This window comes from Urocitellus parryii, chromosome 5, assembly GCF_045843805.1.
Source record: "Urocitellus parryii isolate mUroPar1 chromosome 5, mUroPar1.hap1, whole genome shotgun sequence".
NCBI classification, from domain to species: Eukaryota; Metazoa; Chordata; class Mammalia; order Rodentia; family Sciuridae; genus Urocitellus; species Urocitellus parryii.
In genome coordinates this window covers 132,095,509-132,106,971 of record NC_135535.1, presented here as the reverse complement: position 1 = coordinate 132,106,971, position 11,463 = coordinate 132,095,509, and the positions used below count along the sequence as shown (strand labels likewise).

Below are 11,463 nucleotides of genomic sequence, written 5' to 3'. Positions count from 1 at the left end.
CAATACAGAGGTCATTCACCAGGTGTTGACAACCTTGTAAGTTTATGTCCATAAAGGTAACAGGCACAGTAAATGGGAAAAATAATGTAGTAGAGTGTGAAATGTAGAACTCCTACTGCAGAGGGCCCTGAGGACTCAAGACTACCAGGATCTGTCCTCTTCAGCTGGATATGCTAATGGCACAACAGGAATTACACTGCCTTGAATCTACGGAATTCTTGCCACTTGTGAAGCACATACACACACATGTCATCTCTCCCAGCGGGCAGGGGTGACCAAGGTTCAGAGTTCTTTCTCCAAGTGCTCCTTTCCTCACTTCACAGTTGCCTCAAGGTTTTTGGTGGAGAAAACTCCCTGGCTTCCCAGGCCAGGCATCTGTTGCTGAGTTAATACAATGAACCCTTTCTGTTATAGACAGACACCTCTGGCTCTGCCATCCTGTAGCTCAAGACACAAGGTGCACCATAAACTGCAGAATCTGGAATCAAAATCCTTCCAAAAATAAACAGCAGAACTATGCAAGGGTCAGGCTTCACAAGGCAAATAATGCAAAAATGGAATCTTGCCAGACTATCTGGGCCCTAAATCCAGGAATGATGGGTGTTGTGGTTTAGATGTGATGTCCCCCAAAAGCTCAGTGTGAGACACTGCAAGAGAGCTTGGAGGAGAATTGATTGGGTATAGTCTTCACCTAATCAGTGAATTAATCCCTGATGGGGTTAACCAATTAGTAACTGGAGGCAGGTGGGTGTTGCTGGAGGAAGTAGTTCTTTGGGGGTGTGGCTATGAGGTATATATTTTATATCTGGGGAGTGGAGTCTCTCTCTGCTTCCTGATCTTCATGTGAGCTGGTTTATTCTACCACAGTCTTCTGTCATGATCTTCTGCCTCCCCTCAAGACATGAGGAATGGAGCCTGCTGTTTATGGATTGAGAATGTTGAAATTGTGAGCCCCTAACTAAGCCTTTACTCCTTTACAATTGTTCAGGTTGGGTCTTTTAGACACAGCAGGAAAAAAGCTGACTAAACAATGGGGTTGCCAGCTTGCAGCATGTCCAATTAGCTATATTGAAAGGCCTGGCAAGGAAAATGGCAGAGAATCCTAGGGCCTGTTTAAATGGGGTTGGATCTTCCACTTAGCCTCAAAGACTCAGAGCATTGTGAACAGGGGCAAATGCTCAACTCCTCCAAGGGGGAACTCTGTTGGAAGGTCAGCACCAGGGTCTTGACCTCCTTCTTGAAGTTGGCATCGAGAAAGACATGAATTAACAGGTAGATACAGGTAGAGGCTGTGGCAATCATGTGGCACGCCAAGAAGATGAGGTTTCTGTGACAGACAGGGATGACTTCATGATGCCAGTCCTCCAGGTATTGGACACACGCAAGGGCAGCCAGAATATGGCAAAATCAGCCACCATTGCCATGAGCATCCAGCTGATCATTCTCATCTGCCCAGCTTGCCAGCTGTAGGTGCCCTTGGGGAACACACACCCCTGCCTCCACAGGCACTGGTAGTTATGTACACAGCAGATCAGAATAAAGCCTAGAAGGGTGCAGTACTGGAAGAGAGGAAGGTGGTACAGCTAATGCGATGGTGGTACAGATACAGTACAGACCACCTTGTCCACCAGAAAATCCAGAGCCTTGGAGTGGTTGTTGTGGAAGACATTCTCCAGGATACTGTTAGTCAGAAAGGGTAGGGAAAGAAAGAAAGCAATGAGCCAGATGGCCACAATTCCCATGGAGGCTGGGAGATGCTGGGCTTCCAGCCCGTTGGGTTGATAGTGAGCTGATGCCTCTCCAGGGCCACAAGGACAAGTGAGAGGATGGAGACTGTCACTGACGCACACTGGATGAAGGCTGACATCTTGCAAAGGACCTTGTCAAAGATTCCATCAGTAGTCCTGTCAAAGATTCCATCAGTAGTGGCTGGCAGATGAAGCCCCTGAGGAAGTCAGAGAAGGCCAGGTTGACAATGAGCAGATTGATAGCATTGTTCTTCTCCTTTTCTTCATGATCACCCTTACAAGCAAAGGTTTCCTAGGAGCCCCACAATGGTAGAAAGTGATGATGAAAGCCATCGGGTTCACAGAATCTTGGCAGTGGTCAGAGAAGTTATATAGGACATCCTTGGGTTGGCTCCTGTTTTCACCTGTTCTGTAGTTTTCATTGTAGAGTTCTTTCACCTCTTTTTTTAGATTGATTCCCCAATTTTTTTTGAGACTATTGTGAATGGGGTAGTTTTCCTAATTTCTCTTCTCAGTGGATTCATTGCTGATATATAGAACATGTTTGATTTATGGGTGTTTTGCTGAATTCATTTATCAGTTCTAGAAGTTTTTTGTGGAATTTTTTGGAACTTCTAGATATAGAATCATGTCATCGACAAATAGTGATATTTTGAATTCTTCTTTATCTACTTGTATCCCTTTATTTTTTTCAAATTGCTCTGACTAGAGTTTCAAGGATGATGGTTGAATAAAAGTGGTGAAAGAGGGCATTCTTGTCTTGTTCCAGTTTTTAGAGCGAATGCTTTCAGTTTTTTTCTGTTTAGAATTATGCTGCCCTTGGGTTTAGCACATATAGCTTTTACGATGTTGAGGTATGTTTCTACTATCCCTAGTTTTTCTAGTGTTTTGAACATGAAAGTGGATGCATAAGTTTTAAGTGGCATATTTTTATCTCTTCATTTTACTATTTATATAGTTAATATTTTTTAGAAATCAGCAAACCTTTCTTTTTGGCAAAATGTTGTTTCATATTCAGAAAATAAAAATGAAAAATACTTCATAGAAAATGCACTTGGAAAAGATTATAGTGTTTAATTATCATTGTTTTTAAATTTTGAGACAGGGTCTCCCTAAGTTGCTTAGGCCTTGCTAAGTTGCTGAGGCTATCATTTGAACTTGTGATCCTACTTCCTCAACCTCCCAAGTTGTTGGAATTACGGGCACACACCACCACACCTAGCTTGGAAAAGATTGTATCTTCCTGGTTTGCAGATGACTGCCTTCTCTCGGTGTCCTCATGTGATCTTTTTTATATGTATACATACTTACTGTTGGTTTCTCTTCTTTTAAGGACACTTATTGGATTAGGGTCCCCATCATCATGCCATCATTTAACTTTAATTAACTACTAAAAGCTTTATCTTTAAGTATGGTCACATCACATGTTGGGAGGTAGAGGTTCAACATGCAAATTTGGGGAACATACAGTTTTGTCCTCGGCACTGACCATAACAATACTTTTAAAAGTAAGATTTCTAATACTTTTCTTTTTATTTATTTATTTTTCTTTGGTATAAAAATTGTAAATAATTTGAAACTAAAGCTCCAGTCCACAAAAAGCATGGGGAAGGGGCCTCTTTTTTTAATGTGTGTGTTGTGCTGGGGATCAAACCCTCATGCATACTAGGCAAACGTTATACTACTGAGTCACATCCCCAGCACACTTAAAGTATCTGTAAGGTAAATATTCTTGTTTCTAATGTATGCATATAGAATTTATTTTAAAATTTAAGGGACTGTAGTATTTATTCCCATTTTATCTTCTTCCTGTGCACTTCTCAAGTCAGTATTTAAAGAGGTACTCAACCTGCCCTTCCCAGAATCAGTAGTTTTAAGTAAGCTTCAATCAGAGCTATGCCAGGGCAAAGTGTAGGCTTGAATTCTGACAGATCTATGTTTGAATTCCAGCTCCTATTCACTCCCCAGTCCCTGGGAAACTACTGAGCTAGGGAACATCATGAAATTCCTGAATTTCTCCAAATCTAGTTTTTTTTTTTTTTTTCATTTTACAGATGAAGATTAAACTTTTGTGCAAAAGATGGCTGGTTAGCTTCTCAAAATGCATATTAAAATAATTTTATTGGCCAAGAAGCATAAGTATCAAGCACAACATATGTTCCTTTAGGGAATTACAATCAAAACCATAAAGATAACCAATTCATACCCAATAGGATGACTATAAACAGAATAATAAATAATAAGCATGGTGAAGTTGTGGAAAAATTGGCACCCTCTTTGTGCATTGATGATAGGGATATAAAATACTAAAGCATCTATGAGAAAGAGTTTGATAATTCCTCAACAATTAAACAGAACTACAATTCTAAGCAGATTTTTAAGCAAAAATATGTACATGAATGTTCATAGCAACACTATTTACAATAGTAAAAAGGTGAAGCAACCTAAATGTCCATCACTGGATGAATAAACAAAATGTATTAAATTCATGAAAGAGAATATTCAGTCATAAAAAAATGAAGTGCTGATATATACTACATTGATTGAACCTTGAAAATATTATGATAAATGAAAGAATCTAGTAACAAAAGACCATATTTTGTGTGATTACATTTATATAAAATATCTAGAATAGGCAAATTCATAGAGCATAGTAGTGATTGCCAGGGGCTGAGGAGAGGGGAATGAGGAATGAGAGCCACAGAGTCTGGGCTTTCATTTTACCATAGTGAAAATGGTCTGGAATTAGATGGTGATGATGATTGCATAGTATTGTCAGTGCACTAAATATCACTGAGTTGTATGCTTTCAATAGTTAGAATGATAAATTTGATGTGTATTTACCATGAGGAAAAAAAAATGTAAAGGATGAGCTTACAACAAGAAAAAAAAAAGCCAACTTACGAGATGTTTTAAACAATTTTTCTCATGATATGAGAGAGCCAGGCAAATATTCTACCAGTTTAAAAAAAGTCAAAAGAGCACCAATTTTTGTGGAGGAAAGGAATGTTAAGATGAATTACAAATAAATAAAAAAAAATTTATTCCAGATGGGGATGAAGTCTATTAAAATCATTCTCATCATAAATTAATGTCTACCAGGTTTTTACAGTTTATTTTCAACAAAGTATTACAAATAGCTTTCCATTGAAATGACATTTTTCCTCTAGATTCCCTGGTTTTGATTTTAAAAATCTCATAGAAAAGTTATTCTTGATTAGAAAATAACATCAGATTAGATTTGACATATTTTATTTATAAAGACACAGGGAGAATGGTCCTTCTTAAGTTGGTTTTGCTCTAAATGTCCTTGAGAATTTCAGGTTCAATTTTTTTCTTTTTTAAAAAAGTTTTTATTTATTAGTGCATAGTTATACATAGTTATAGATAGTATACATAGTTATAGATAGTGTACTTAAAGTTTACTCCATTTCTTTTTAAATTTTGTTGTAGTTATACATGATAGTAGAATGTAGTTTACTCCATTTCAATCCACAATACTTCCCCTTATACTCCTCTCTTCCCAATACCTTTACTATCTATTGGTCTTCCTTCTATTTATTTATTTATTTTAAAAATTGGTACATTATAGTTATATGTAAAATTGGAATTCATTGTGATGTATTCATACATATGCATAGCATAATTTGGTTAGTTTGGATCTTGTCATACCTCTTATGATTTGTGGTCCTAAGGTTAGAAATCCAAGCCAAGAACTTGTTACAAGGTTTCAGCTATAATATCTAAAAGAATTGCATATTTTTAAAAAGTACTTATTTTTTAGTTTTAGGTGGACACAATATCTTTATTTTATTTTTATGTGGTGCTGAGAATCGAACGCAGTGCCTCATGCATGCTAGGCGAGTACGCAACCACTTGAGCTACATCTCCAGCCCAATAATTCCATATTTTTAATGTTCCCCAAATATCTTAAAGTTCCTGGGCCTCTTAGAAGTGATTAAGTTTTATATAATCACCTGCCAGACTGGGAACTCTTTTTTTTTTTTTTTCAGACTGGGAACTCTTTAAACCAGATTTTCTAAAGAAGGCTTTGCAAGTTCACCTTAGTTCCTAAAAATTGTCTGGTCATATCCGATTGAATGAGCATCATTTTCAAATGTGAATTTCATTGCAAATCCAGTATTTCCAATTATGTCCTAGTGAGGGTATCAAATAAAGATAGCTTTATTGCCATAAAAACAAGAATATCCAAAAAAATTCTGAATTCTAGAAAGCTGATGCAAGGTAGATTGAGATATCATTTATAAGTGTTTCATGTCACTTTACAAAAGCAGTGTTTAGTAAATTATTATGAGTTTTATGTTTAGTAAATTATTATGATAGTTTTAAGAGTGAAGAGAATGGGCTTCTTTTTATGTCTGGAGGATAGAACATTCAAATATCATCAAAGTAGTTCCAGCAAAAACTATAGTCATTCCTCATCAGTTCATCCAGCCTTATTTAAGGCTGGCTGTAGGGTTAGCAGTTCTGTGAACACATCATCTTTATAAGGGTCCTGGGAACCCTGGTTTAGTGTGCTGATAATCTTAAGGATGTTTAAGTTATATTGTCAGAAGCTGGTACAGAAAATTCCACATGTAGTCCTTCTCCATGGGGCTCTCACTCACTTCTTTGGCCTGGAGCTGATTACAAGGACTTTGTGGGAAGCATGAGGTGTAAATAGACAGAATATATCTATAGATGACAAAAGACTTTAAATGGTGGCAGTTAATTTATTATTAATAATTTTTAAAAATGAAAAATAGAGTTTATTTAAAGAAAAATAAAATTTAAATACGGACATCTACATGTTTCTGGAACATGCAAAACCAGAAAATGAAATCAATCCAAAAAATTTAGACAAAATGATTATAAACATAATAACTCAGAGTAAACATTATGTACATTTTATGAAAGCAGATGAGCTTATACTTTTTTTTATTATTGGTCTTTCAAAATATTACATAGTTCTTAATACATCATATTACACGGTTTGATTCAAGTGGATTATGAACTCCCACATTCACCCCGTATACAGATTGCTGAATCACATCAGTTACCCTTCCATTGATTGACATATTGCCTTTCTAGTGTCTGATGTATTCTGCTGTCTGTCCTATTCTCTACTATCCCCCCTCCCCTCCCCTCCCCTCCCCTTTTCTCTCTCTACCCCTTCTACTGTAGATCATTTCTTCCATTTGTATTATCTTGTCTTACCCCTCCTTTCCTCTTATATGTCATTTTGTATAACCCTGAGGATCGCCTTCCATTTCCATGCGATTCCAATTCTCACTCCCTTTCCCTCCCACCTCTCATCCCTGTTTACTGTAAATCTTATTCTCAAGCTCTTCGTCCCTACCCTGTCCTTGTTTACTCCCCTTATATCAAAGGAGTCATTTGGTATTTGTTTTTTAAAGACTGACTAGCTTCACTTAGCATAATCTGCTCTAATGCCATCCATTTCCCTCCAAATTCTATGATTTTGTCATTTTTAATGCAGAGTAATACTCCATAGTGTATAAATGCCACATTTTTTTTATCCATTCATCTATTGAAGGGCATCTAAGCTGATTCCACAGTCTTGCTATCATGAATTGAGCTGCTATGAACATCGATGTAGCAGTGTCCCTGTAGAATGCTCTTATTAGGTCTTTAGGGAATAGACCGAGAAGGGGAATAGCTGGGTCAAATGGTGGTTCCATTCCCAGCTTTCCAAGAAATCTCCATACTGCTTTCCAAATTGGCTGCACCAGTTTGCAGTCCCACCAGCAATGAACAAGAGTGCCCTTTTCCCCGCATCCTCTCCAGCACTTATTGTTTTTTGACTTCCTAATGGCTGCCAATCTTACTGGAGTGAGATGGTATCTTAGGGTGGTTTTGATTTGTATTTCTCTGACTGCTAGCGATGGTGAGCATTTTTTCATCTATTTATTGATTGATTGTATGTCCTCCTCTGAGATGTGTCTGTTCAGGTCCTTGGCCCATTTATTGATTGGGTTATTTGTTATCTTATTGTCTAATTTTTTGAGTTCTTTGTATATTCTGGTTATTAGGGCTCTATCTGAAGTGTGTGGAGTAAAGATTTGTTCCCAGGATGTAGGCTCCCTGTTTATCTCTCTTATTGTTTCTTTTGCTGAGAAAAAACTTTTTAGTTTGAGTAAGTCCCATTTGTTGATTCTATTTGTTAACTCTAGCGCTATGGGTGTCCTATTGAGGAATTTGGAGCCCAATCCCACAGCATGTAGATCATAACCAACTTTTTCTTCTATCAGATGCCTTGTCTCTGATTTAATATCAAGCTCCTTGATCCATTTTGAGTTAACTTTTGTGCATGGCGAGAGACAGGGATTCAGATTCATTTTGATGCAAATGGATTTCCAGTTTTCCCAGCACCATTTGTTGAAGATGCTATCCTTCCTCCATTGCATGCTTTTAGCCCCTTTATCAAATATAAGATAGTTGTAGTTTTGTGGATTGGTTACTGTGTCCTCTATTCTGTACCATTGGTCCACCCGCCTGTTTTGGTACCAGTACCATGCTGTTTTTGTTACTATTGCTCTGTAGTATAGTTTGAAGTCTGGTATCGCTATACCGCCTGATTCACACTTCCTGCTTAGCATTGTTTTTGCTATTCTGGGTCTTTTATTATTCCATATGAATTTCATGATTCTTTTATCTATTTCTACAAGATATGCTGTTGGGATTTTGATTGGCATTGCATTGAACTTATAGAGAACTTTTGGTAATATCGCCATTTTGATGATGTTAGTTCTGCCTATCCATGAGTAGGGTATATTTTTCCATCTTCTAAGGTCTTCTTCTATATCTTTCTTTAGGGTTCTGTAATTTTCATTGTATAAATCTTTCACCTCTTTTGTTAGGTTGATTCCCAAGTATTTTATTTTTTGGGGGGATATTGTGAATGTAGTAGTTGTCCTCATTTCCGTTTCAGAGGATTTGTCGCTGATATACAGGAATGCCTTTGATTTATGCGTGTTGATCTTATATCCTGCCACTTTGCTGAATTCATTTATTAGCTCTAATAGCTTCTTTGTAGACCCTTTTGGGTCTGCTAGGTATAGGATCATATCATCTGCAAATAGTGATAATTTAAGTTCTTCTTTTCCTATTTTTATGCCTTTAATTTCTTTCTTCTGCCTAATTGCTCTGGCCAGTGTTTCGAGGACTATGTTGAACAGAAGTGGTGAGAGAGGGCATCCCTGTCTTGTACCAGATCTTAGAGGGAATGCCTTCAATTTTTCTCCATTCAGAATGATGCTGGCCTGTGGCTTATCATAGATTGCTTTTACAATGTTGAGGTATGATCCAGTTATCCCTAATTTTTCTAGAGTTTTGAACATAAAGGGATGCTGTACTTTGTCGAATGCTTTTTCTGCATCAATCGAGATGAACATATGGTTCTTATTTTTAAGTCTATTGATGTGGTGAATAACATTTATTGATTTCTGTATATTGAACCAGCCTTGCATCCTAGGGATGAATCCTACTTGATCATGGTGTATATTTTTTTTGATATGTATTTGAATCCGATTCGCCAGAATTTTATTGAGGATTTTTGCATCAAGGTTCATTAGAGATATTGGTCTGTAGTTTTCTTTCTTTGAAGTGTCTTTGTCTGGTTTCGAAATCAGGGTGATGTTGGCCTCGTAGAATGAATTTGGAAGTTCTCCCTCTTTTTCTATTTCCTGAAATAGAATGAAAAGTATTGGTGTTAGTTCCTCTTTAAAGGTTTTGTAAAACTCTGCTGTATACCCATCCGGTCCTGGGCTTTTCTTAGTTGGTAATCTTTTGATGGTTTCTTCTATTTCCTCTATTGTTATTGGTCTGTTTAGATTGTCTATATCCTCCTTCCTCAACCTGGGCAGATTATATGACTTAAGAAATTTATCGATGCCTTCACTATCTTCTATTTTATTGGAGTATAAGGATTCAAAATAATTTCTGATTATCTTCTGTATTTCTGAAGTGTCTGTTGTGATATTGCCTTTTTCATCCCGTATGCTAGTAATTTGGGTTCTCTCTCTTCTTCTCTTCGTTAGCATGGCTAAGGGTCTGTCAATTTTATTTATTTTTTCAAAGAACCAACTTTTAGTTTTGTCAATTTTTTCAATTGTTTCTTTTGTTTCAATTTCATTAATTTCAGCTCTGATTTTAATTATTTCTTGCCTTCTACTTCTTTTGCTGTTGTTTTGCTCTTCTTTTTCTAGGATTTTGAGATGAAGTATGAGATCATTTATTTGTTGTTTTTTTCTTTTTTTGAGGAATGAACTCCAAGCAATGAATTTTCCTCTTAGAACTGCTTTCAATGTGTCCCATAGATTCCGATATGTTGTGTCTGTGTTTTCATTTAACTCTAGGAAGTTTTTAATTTCCTCCTTGATGTCTTCTAAAACCCATTGATCATTCAACAACCTATTGTTCATTCTCCAAGTGATGCTTGATTTTTCCTTCCTTCTTTTATCATTGATTTTCAGTTTCATTCCATTGTGGTCAGATAAGATGCATGGTATTATCTCTACCCCTTTATATTGTCTAAGAGTTGCCCTGTGACATAATATATGGTCTATTTTTGAGAAGGTTCCATGTGCTGCTGAGAAAAAAGTGTAACTACTTGATGTTGGGTGGTATAGTCTATATATGTCAATTAGGTCTAGGTTGTTAATTGTGTTGTTGAGTTCTATAGTTTCCTTATTTAACTTTTGTTTGGAAGATCTGTCCAGTGGTGAGAGAGGTATGTTGAAGTCTCCCATGATTATTGTATGGTGGTCTATTAGACTCTTGAACTTGAGAAGAGTTTGCTTGATGAACACAGCTGCGCCATTATTTGGGGCATATATATTTATGATTGTTATGTCTTGTTGGTGTATAGTTCCCTTGAGCAGTATGAAGTGTCCTTCTTTATCCCTTTTGATTAACTTTGGTTTGAAATCTATTTTATTAGATATGAGTATGGCCACTCCTGCTTGTTTCCGCAGTCCATATGAGTGGTATGATTTTTCCCAACCTTTCACCTTCAGTCTATGAATATATTTTCCTATCAGATGCGTCTCCTGTAGGCAGCATATTGTTGGGTCTTGTTTTGTGATCCATTCTACTAGCCTGTGTCTCTTGATTGGTGAGTTTAAGCCATTAACATTTAGGGTTATTATTGAGATATGGTTTGTTCTTCTAGCCATATTTGTTTATTGATGTTACTAAACCTGATTTATTATCCACTTTGACTACTTTTCCCCCTTTACTGTCCTACCTCCCATTGTTGGTTTTCAATGTTATTTTCCATTTCCTCTTCCTGTAATGTTTTGCCAAGGATTTTTTGAAGAGATGGTTTTCTAGCTGTGAATTCTTTTAACTTTTGTTTATCGTGGAAGGTTTTAATTTCATCTTCTATCCTGAAGCTTAATTTCGCCGGATACACGATTCTTGGTTGGAACCCATTTTCTTTCAGAGTTTGAAATATGTTATTCCAGGATCTTCTAGCTTTCAGAGTCTGTGTTGAGAGATCAGCTGTTATCCTGATTGGTTTACCCCTAAATGTAATCTGGTTTCTTTCTCTTGCAGCTTTTAAAATTCTCTCCTTATTCTGTATGTTGGACATCTTCATTATAATGTGTCTAGGTGTGGATCTCTTATGATTTTGCACATTTGGCGTCCTGTAGGCTTCTAAGATTTGGGATTCTTTCTCATTCTTCAAGTC

The 11,463-nt window shown here is 36.8% G+C and overlaps 1 pseudogene; it reads right to left on the bottom strand.

Moving 5' to 3' along the window:
* Window positions 1-1,113: 1,113 nt before the first annotated feature.
* LOC144255051 (neuropeptide Y receptor type 4-like) overlaps window positions 1,114-11,463 on the bottom strand; it is a 56,574-nt pseudogene continuing 46,224 nt past the window's right edge.